We start from the raw sequence: 11,015 nt of genomic DNA, 5'->3' as shown, positions 1-11,015 counted from the left end.
CGGCTTATGAACTCGCAGAGGGGTTTCTCCTCCCTCTGGGACAGACTCCAGAGATCGACATCGGAAGTTTCTCTATCTATGAACATAGAGTATTTCTTGAGAAATTCTGATGCGAGCTGTCGGAAACTCCCGATAGAGTTTTGTTTAAGGCGAGCGAACCATTCGAGGGCTGCTCTTTCTAGATTCTCGACGAACAGGCGGCAGTAGCCGGCATCTCTCTTGCCGTCCTTCAGCCTCGCTCTTCCCATCGTGATGTGGAAAGCCTGAAGGTGCACTCTCGGATTGGTTGTACCATCATATTTTGGTACTTTGATTTTTCCTGGATCGGATACCCTCGTATCTGAGATGCGAGCGGTGAAAGGGGTCTTCCGAGCCCCTTCCAGCAGTCTGTCGATCTCAGGGGCCGCGCTCTTAGCATGATGGATTTGAGATTTTACGGCTCTTACTTCTGCCACAGTCTTGGTGATATAGTCGCGAAGATCGCGTATATTCGACGTCTCGTCAGCAGGTTTTGGTGGCAAACATCTTTTTGAACTCCTCGAGCGCCGCGGCGTTGGCTGGTCCGTTGGTCACGGATATGTTTGCTGCGGGAGTGTGGAGATCAGTGCTGTTGCCTCCATTGTGAGGAGTCTGCACGCTATCCGTGTCATCAGTTGACATGTCTGGTTGAGCGCGATGTGGTCGAGAGTTAGATTGATCCGTGTATCCCCCTCCTTCTAGCGCCAAACTGTGGGAACCGAAATTCGTACTGTCGATTTCCGTTTAAATAAGGAAACTAGAAAAAACTCTAATTTCCCAGAGACCCCGGATATCTCCTAATACCACACGGTAAGCAAATCAGAACACGATAATGACAACGATAAAGTATAAAAATCGTAAGAAGAGGGCAAATAGAAGTCTTATTCCGAATCTGCGTTTGAGCGTTTACAACAAGGTAAGTGTCTGGGCTCCGAGAGCTGTCGGCGAGATTCCTAGTTCTAACAGCCCTAAGACGGCTAAACCTTGTTGAGTCGCAGCTCGAATAACAAAAACGGAAAAATGCCTAAAATTGCTCTAAGTGCTAAGTTTGCTCTGAAAAATAAAATCCTCCATATGCCTCTCGCCTAGGACCCCTTATATACTGGCTCCAAGGTCGGTTTACGCTTTTTCTCTTCCGCCCTTAAGCCGCTATAGCATAAAAATGGAGATATTCCATTTTGTCCGATCTTCGTAATCATCTTCCAAATTTCGTATTTATCCGCGGAAACTTGACATTTATCTTTCCTTGCGAACCAAGCGTAAACCGACATGCGGTTTACGGGCTGTTGGTTAAGAAATCGTAAGCCGGGTCTCGAGTCATGTCTTAGGTCCCTTTGGGCCGTCTTCCGACTTGAAGCGTTTATTACGGCTTCTTTCGATAAAGAATGAACTTTCCGCGGTTTTAACGTTAAAGTTTGATTGATAACTTAGAAATGGAGGGGAATGTGAGATGGGTTCGCTACGGTATTCGGGAGAAAGCATCGAAGGGTGGACTAGAATGCATGGACTGATGTCGTATCGATGTTTCGGAAGAGCTCGGTCGCTACATAGCGACCGAACTTTGGTACGAGCTCGGTCGCTACGTAGCGACCGAGCGAACGCTCGAGCTCGGTCGCTATGTAGCGACCGAGCGGAATGGGCTTTGGTCGCTACGTAGCGACTGAGCTTTGGCTCGAACTCGGTCGCTACGTAGCGACCGAGCGGAACACGCGTTTGGTCGCTGCGTAACGATCCTTCTCGAGCTCTTGTCCGATGATTCGCGTTTCTTCCGCAAAGGTTTTTCGTAAAGAAGAATCTATTTCGAAAAAATATTTGTCGAAGAATTTTTCTACGTTTTTCTTCTTCGGGGATTTGGACGTTAACTTCGTCGTAACCGTTTTTGACCCCAACATTCACCATTGATAGCAAAGTGTCATCGTCATGTTTTGCTATTTAGATCAGTTTACACCGTATGCTAGTCTCAATATTTGGCAAATTAAAATTTAATTACTAGAATGATAGGTGATAACAGATGAAGCTTTATGATTTTCTTATTGATTCGTTACTCTGAACAGCATAATAAAGATATTCATAATGCTCTAGTTATTAGCTACTCTTACTCGTTATTGTGTAGACTCCATAAACAGCGTTGAGGAAATAAATATAAAAACCGAAAACATCGGTACTCTTTTCGACGTCATATCGGCCGGCTTCAGCTTCTCGTTTTTCCTATCTATCGGTCGTCAATATGATCAAGATAAGTACTCTTATTATAATTATCTTCTCATGTTTATGTTTACGTGAGATTGATAATTCACACATGGGTTAGAATCGTTAGTTAAATTTGATAATGGAGATGTTGGTTTAGTTCAATTTGTTACATCAACTGGTTTGGTGCTTATTTGATAATATAAATATACTGTAGCTAAGATTCACATGTTTGTTTTAATGTGAAGAATTTATCAGTAGATCTTTAGTCACCTCATATTAAACACTAGTTATTATTTATTTTATTATTTTTTTCCCAGAACAATGAGATCGTTAGATGTTAATCATCCGATTATTGTGACTTAATTCTGAAAGAATAAGTAAAGAAAGAGGAACCGTGAGTTTGTCTGCATAATCATATATACCTTTTGATTGTTTCGTTTTGCATTGGTTTGATTGTACCATTGAATCATAATCTTCGATTAATTTGATTCTCACTAATTGATTTATACTGACTTAATTTAAACAATATTTACGTCATAGCCATGGCCTATGGTCTATGAGCAAAATCCTTTATTAGTCAAGGTTAAAGGCGAGATATATGGAACATTGGAGAGTAGCAGACAAAATTTATACAACGAGAAAATTTTCTCCAATGTCCGCTGCACGTTTCCTCACAGAGATAAGATAAGTACGATCTATCTATTATGATATATAATGATTGATACACGGTTAAATAGCATGAGTAAATAACCAGTGAATATTATTACTTTAGAAGTATTATAAATACTCATGATTAGTTTATAAAATATTTAATATTTATACATAGTATATTTTATTATCATTTTATACATGGGTTATATAAGTTCAAGGCTTGACCATTAAAAAGAAATAATAATAATAATCAATCCAAAGAAAGTATATTATGTATATCTCAACTATGTTCGATGTTAAGTTTAAGAGTAAAAAAGTGAAGCAATTTTTGATGATGCATATATATTGAAAAATATATTTTGGACACAAGTAATATTATCCAGCATATTAAGAAAAAAATTAAAGAAATTTATACTTGTATCATGTTACTCAGAAAAAAACAATGAGCTATTGATCTAAGGTCAAGACCAAAGAGTTTTTTTTTGGAACTCATATTCTCATTTCAAGTTGAGAAAATAAAGATGGTAATAAATAAATAAATGATATGATTCAATCATCTAAAGATGAAAGAAAATTATTGTGAGTACTATATAAGGTAATATAAAACTTTATAGAAGGTTTAATAAGAGGATATATCCGAGTGCTCAAAAAGAGTAAATAATATTATTGAACATAAGAATGCAATTTAAAGTCCTTATTGCATTATATTCTAAGTCTCAAAATTTAGAAAGATATGAGAAGGAATACATGACACATGTAGGGTATGTTGTTGATTCAAAAATGAGATTCATTCGGAATTGATAAACTTTTAGCATTATTATCTCGAGGGGAAGCGTTAAAGAATCTTACATTTTATATAATAAGTAAAGCTTCTAGAAGATTATGTTTCCACTCAAATTGAGATTGATGAATCTTCTTACGGTAAACCAATAGCATTATCGACTCAAGGAGGAGAGAGAATCCCACATCCCTGGTAAGTGAAACATCCAGAAGTATGTTCACACTGGAAATAGACTTGAGGAGTCATTTATAAAATAACCAGAGGATTTAGAATCTAATAATGTTGAGACAATAAGTAAAGGAAAATGTTGAATACCATCAATCAGAAGTATCACCAAGGCACTATTGTATTATACTACACAATGATTAGAAAATGGAGATAAATGTAATAGTAAACCAGAATTTTATCGAAAGTGTAATGTTTGGCAAACCGGTTATGTCATCCCAGTTTAGTAATGATGCAACAGATAATCATATGGACATTCGTTGAAGTACCAGAAAATTCTTACGAATGATCTCCTATATGCTGCTTACTTACAAGGCAGTGTAAGAATACAATTTTCACTAGACAAATAGAGTTGGATTCTATTTACACAAGGAGCTGTTTGTGGGTTTGATCACCCACTGGTGGACTGATCATCCACCATATGCATGACAAGAAGGTCGTATGCATCCTTATCATAGATCCGCAACCTGATGTTTGCGAGACTAATTGGTAATATTGATGAAATCATAAGCCTTTGATGATTATTTTATGCATGTGGATATACATGTTGAACATATTGTAGCTAATGTTCAACGTAAGATGCAGCAACAATGATTCGCGTAATGCCAAAGAGTAATTAAAAACTGTCCCTATAAAATTGGTTTTGGGTCAGGAACCAAAGATCCTCATCTAGAAAATTTTCACAAGTTGTAATTGCTCCACCATACAACTAAAAGACGGGACCTAAAAGGAGGTTATGAATATGTTGGATATGATCTCCATTGATGATAAAATCTAGAAGCTTTTATAAGATTTATGTAAAGACTCAAAGTTAGTCTATCCAACAATAGAGGGAGAAAATAAACAGCTGGAGTTAAAATGAATTATCATTGATCCTCGGACTAAAGAGCATAAATAGAAGTCCAAAATGATTGTATGGAGATAATTCTATTACAACGATTAGCATATGAGTTGTCAGACTCATTTAGTGACCATAAGAAAGTGATTAAGTTACAAGTACCAGCTGTAAATGCTCCAATAAAAATAATAAACTGCTAGTGAGTCTAAAGAGCGCTTGAAGCGTGAAAGACTTATCGGTTCCAAATATAATAATCCTCTAAAAAGAAAAGGAGCATGAATGAGAATGGCAGATTCGAGGAATGAAATATTAAGGATCTCGAGAAGAGATAAAAAATATGACAAGAAAGAAATTCAGGTATCCGAGAATAAATAAATCTCAAATAGCTATGTCATGTCTATAACAATATGGAACCGATATCAAATCGACGTCGTGAATACTTATGCATGCAATGTAGCAGTTGATGAGAATGATGATCATGAACCATCTATTGAAAAGTGTACACAATATGATAAATGGCCGAAAAGAAAAAAAACAATAGATGCAGAGTTTAAATCTCTGTGAAAGAGAAGATTATTAGGACCGGTAGTCCGTACACCTAATGGTATAAAACCAATGGCATATAAACAGGTCTTTATATGAAAGTATAGATGTGATAATGAAATCATGAGATGCGATGAAGTAATTGCAAAAAAATTATCACAAAGACCTATAATTGATTATAAAGAAACACATCATCATGTGGTGAAAACATCAACTTTCAAGTTTCTTTAGTCTGACAAAAATTGAAAGCCACTAGAAGATGACAATTATGTGAAAGATCCAGAAGAATGTAAATTGTAAGAAGTAGTAAACTCCTTAAGGACTTAGGCTACGAGAAACAATAAGTGCTAGTTCTCGAGAACACTACTTGACAAAGTATGCACAAAATAGTATGATTTATGCGAATAACAATTATTATTGCATTTGCTCGTAACAATATTCACCCGAATTATGCACGGGACGAGATTCACACATAATATACACTAATCAAATCTGATAATATGAATTGCGAAAATATCTAATTCGCAGATGCACAAATTTTGTACAAATTCTTATATGTAGAAAGCTCAAATTTTACACACATATCTTGAGCATATATAGGAAATAATTCTTGTTCTTTTTTTTTTTTTGTCGTCTTCCCATCTAGGCTAGATCAAGTGGAGAACAGACGAGTCAATTCTCCGAAAAGCATCTCCGTCTGTCCGGGTCTGATCTATATGGGAGAAAATATAATCTCTGGTCTGCCCGGCCATTCCGACACCAAGGAATATGAGATAATCTCACATCCTCGAAGTCATCTTGTAACCTCTGGAACTCTTCAATCTCTGTCGCGAATGCTGGCCAGTCCATCGGGTTTGTAGTCATGTCGACTAAGTCCGAGCAATCTGTCTCGAACCATACTGAAGTGATCCTTCTGTCTCTCATACATGCGGATGCCCAAAGTAATCCTTTCATCTCAGCATGCAAAGCTGAGAGGCTCCTGTTACATGCCCGTAATTCGAAGTATTCTACGCCCATTTCATCCTTAAGACTCCACCCTAAGCCACTGACACTGCCATTATTGATCCATGATGCATCAATTTGACAGGAAGGGATTTGGGGAATCCAAAGGGGCACTGTCTCTACCTCTGTAGTAGGGTGATCGTCATGATCTTCATTTGCTTCCTCCTTTTCGTTAGCCTTCCTCCAACATTCTGTCTCAAGAGACGCATGTTGGAGGGTGGCAAAGGGGGATACGTCTTTCCCATTGAAAAGTTTGTCGTTCCTCGCCTTCCAAATGTACCAAAAGATCCATGGGAAGGTATCGAATTGTGGTCTTAAAGGAGCCACCTCTTTTCTCTTCCAAAACAGAAAGTTCATGTTTTGATATATAGATGTACTCGGGAAGTAACCCGGAAGGGACGGATAGTCCGATAAAGCCCAAACCTGAAGAGCTGGCGGGCATTCAAAAAGGAAATAATTCTTGTTCATGAGTACCATAATATTGAGAAATTTACTGATCTCTTTCATGACTGAAAGATGTGATTTAGTATGACAAGAAAGATAGTCATACGTGTAAATTTTACGAGAAGCAAAAGGATAACTCGCATGTATAAGTATGCATAATGTGAAAGTTTAGAAGATTGTAATAAAAAACAATTTTGGATACAGAGTCCTAAAAGACCAAGATTTGATATTTGTGTGAAAGAGATACTACGGACCATAAGTCTAAAGGTCTAAATGATTATCTGACAATCAAACGAACTTATTCACTAAGGATATGCTTATAGCAATTCCTAAAAGGATGGCATCTATGATGAGAATACATCTCCCAAAGATGATGCTTCCAGGGGGAGAATATGATGATGTGCGTGGTTTTGTCCCATTGAGTTTTCCATGTCAAGGTTTTAACGAGGCAACAAAAAACACGCAAATGATAGATACCTTGAGAGGAATGTTATCACTTAAGTGATAAAGATATATCAATATTCTAATGTGTTTTTGAGACTAATAGAAGGAGAATAGAATGATCAAGGTCAATCATACTTGAAGAAGAATAAGAGATGAACGAATTCCATTAGTGTAACAGAATCAAAGGTCGAAAATATTTCCAATCAAAGGAGACCCTCTAGATGGAATTAAATTATTAAATTGGTGTCCAGAGAAAGATCTTTGAGTCTATTTTCATCTTCAATTTGAATCAAGTCATTCTCCATTACAGAACTTGGGATATGACTGTTTTCGTGGGACACGTATAAGCTGTCTCAGAATACCTAATATCGTATGATATTCAAAATACCACCCGATATTTTCATCTTACCAGAGCCAGATCAGTGCCTAAAGTTAGACATGGATGTTAACTTCGATTTCCAAGTGGCTTGAAGTCATTTTGTCTTACGGTCATCAAGATATTCAAGTTTTAGTGAGGAGTGTGAAATCTGCAAAGAGAAGTGAATCGGTCCAACCCAAAAAAAGGAGTTTTCATCACATTAGATCGTGTCATATCAGATATCTCAAGTTATATTTTCATCCGGATGAGTAGATGCACGATGCACTTTTTTCCCTTAACATGGTTTTTTCCACTGGGTTTTCTTGGTAAGGTTTTTAACGAGGCATCATTATAAACGCTTTAAGATTTATTTTGTATAATGGACATCCAATGGGGAGTGTTATGAACTATTATGCGGATGTCTATATAGGACCATAAACCCATCTTCTAAAGGTTCTAAACCATAATCTTGTATTCCTATATATATGTATCATGGTCTATGAAATAATAATAAAAACAACAAATTCTTTTTTTTATCTTAATTCACAACACAAGTCCTTTTTTTAACCCTCTCTTGGTCTTTCTTTATTGTACTCATTCAAGTCACCCTTGATATAAAAATTCAATAATTCTTTTATATGCAATAATTGTCTTAAACATTCATTACTTAATACTTTTTGCTTAATATACTCTGCTCGTTTTCTAAAAAGTCCATGTTTTTTAAAAAAACATCAAAAAGATATAACTTTCTAAATTTTTAGCATTTTAATTAGATAAAAATCATAAACTTCATAAATATTAATTACATTTATTTAAATTTTATCAGTTAAAATTATTGAAAATAGTCTATTACAAAAAATAATAAATTGAAAATTAAAATTTAATATATTTTTTAAAAAATATATGTGAAATTTCAAAAAAAATATTGGTTCCACCTTACAAAAAGTGTTAATTTAACATATTTATTAGTGTATCATTAATCTAATGTACAGTTATTTAAATATAATTAATTTAGATAAACATATGTTGGTTAGATAAAAAAAGGTAAGAATAAATTATGTATGAAAAATTGCTTTGTAAATGTGAAATAAAACTTAAAAAAAAAATGATAGAATGATATTCTTTCAAAAACAGAAGCAATAGTTTTTGAAAACAGATGCATGACTTTTTTGAAACAGATGGAGTATTAAGTAATATCTTTATATAAAAAAATCAATGCAAAATCAATTACTTCTTTTATATATTTTGACTGTTTATATTTTATATATTCTTTTATTGTTGGATTTATTGTGTTTAAATAGTTACCAAAGTATGTTTATATTTTTCATATTGAATCATTAACTTTTTGCAGTAATAATATAATCATCGAATAGCTTTAGTAATTTTTGAATACAGTGTAATATTAAATAACAAAATGAAAGTTATTAGATAATTGTTCAAGGAATAAGACAATGACTTGACCCTATAGAGATATCCTAGCAAGTGAAAACGAATCACTCCATTACAAAATTGAGGTTATTTTTGTTCTGTCTTTTTTACTATTCATATGTATGTTTTAGTTTCACACATATTAAAAAATATACTAAATTTTAATAAAATTTTATTATTTTTCTATAATTATCCTTTCCTCGTAATTTTAAGAAAAAAGTCAACAAATATAGTTTTTTGAAGTTTACAATACATTATTATTATCGAACAAAAATTAAATTTAAATTATTAAAAATAGTTTTTTATAAATAATTTTTCTAGAACATGTATTATACTGAAACAAGACAGTAGCTTTCAAACACTGTAAACATAAAAAAAAAAACTAACTTAACTGTACCAAAACAAAGTCTAAATACCACACAGTACTATTCAGAAACTTAAAAGATAAGACTAATATTAAATTTTAATTTAAATTTTCATGGTACTTTGTAGGAGTGGGCGTTTGGGTATCCGTTCGGGTTCGGATCGGGTATTTCAGATTTTCGGGTATTTTGGTGTAGAGGTATAGAACCCGTTCGAGTATTTACGTACTTCGGGTCGGGTTCTAGTACTTTTAGCTCGGGTTCGGTTATTTCGGATCGGGTTCAGATATTTAGATTTTGAAAAAAAAATTAAAATTTTCATTTCTCAAATTTCTTGTATTTAAAAATATAACTTTCACTTAGCTAATTTCTTATTTTTAATAGATTGAATGGTTAATAGATTTGGACATAACATTTCGAAACTAAAAAAGATATTAATTTGGTTATTGTTTTTAAATTTTGGATGCAACTTTTTGTTAATTATTGAAATAAAAAGTTTGGCATGCATTTTAAGTGAGTAGCAAATCATTTTCTCCGTAATTCTATGTATATCATATGAACATAAAGTATGTGTAGTATCAATATAAATATTTTATATAAAATGAGAGATGTAAACTAGAAATATATGGTTAATTATACATATTCGGTTGTCTTCGGATATCCATTCGGGTTCGGATATTACCCGTTCGGGTTTGGATATCCAATTTCTCCTAATTCAATACCCGTTTGGATATTTTGCTACTTCGATTCGGATTTTGGTTCGGGTTTTTCGGATCGGATTCGGGTGCGGCTTCGGATATCGGGTAAAGAGCCCACCCCTAGTTCTTTACTTTCTTTGTTTAACTATTAGATGTTTTATTATACATGCTTGTTGGATATTTTTTTTAAAGAAAAATTGATATGATGTTAACTTTCTAACTTTTTTTAATATTCGATGCTACAAATGATATTGGTTCATTTTCAAACAACTAAATTCATTTGCTGTATATAATAAACCACCATTATAAAATACCAATATATTTTTAATTAATACAAAATAATAAATGAAATAGTAATTTATTGCATTTTAAAATCATTAAAATAAATAACTTCCAAAAAATATAAATTTATGGCTTCTAAAATGCACTTAATTTGATTGTATAATTAAGAGCCGCCTAGGCATATTTGTTTCCATTTAATAAAATTACTATTACAGTTTATAAATTTAAATTAAAATTCAACCAAATTATCTTAAAATTTTACTTTACTTATGCTGCCAGAGTTTTATTTATTTATTTAGTATTATAATTAATAAAATAAAATTATTGGTTAAGAAATTGATAGTCATTATACAACTAAACTGTGAAAAATAACGGGAAAATGGTTTTTTACAATGACATATAAAATAATACAAAATAATTACAGTTACATCGTATTGTTGATGTACTTCATGTTTAAATCACTTTAGATGATTTTTAAAATAATTCATAGTTAGAAAGGTTCATAATTTGAAATAATATACAAGATATTTAATCCCGGAAAAAGATTTATTTAGTTTATAAAAGCATAAAAAATAACATAAGATAATTACATTTGCATTGTATTGCTGATATACAATATATGAATGTGTAAAGTACATATAATTATATATGATCATCTAAAGTAGAGATCCAATGTACAACATATAATTGTCTAATAGGTAAAACTCTCGTATATTGGTTATATCTAACTTCAGAATATTTCAAATTATGA

The sequence above is a fragment of the Brassica oleracea genome, chromosome C2 (genome assembly GCF_000695525.1).
Source record: "Brassica oleracea var. oleracea cultivar TO1000 chromosome C2, BOL, whole genome shotgun sequence".
In the NCBI taxonomy this organism is placed as follows: Eukaryota; Viridiplantae; Streptophyta; class Magnoliopsida; order Brassicales; family Brassicaceae; genus Brassica; species Brassica oleracea.
Note: the sequence above shows the minus strand (reverse complement) of the source record.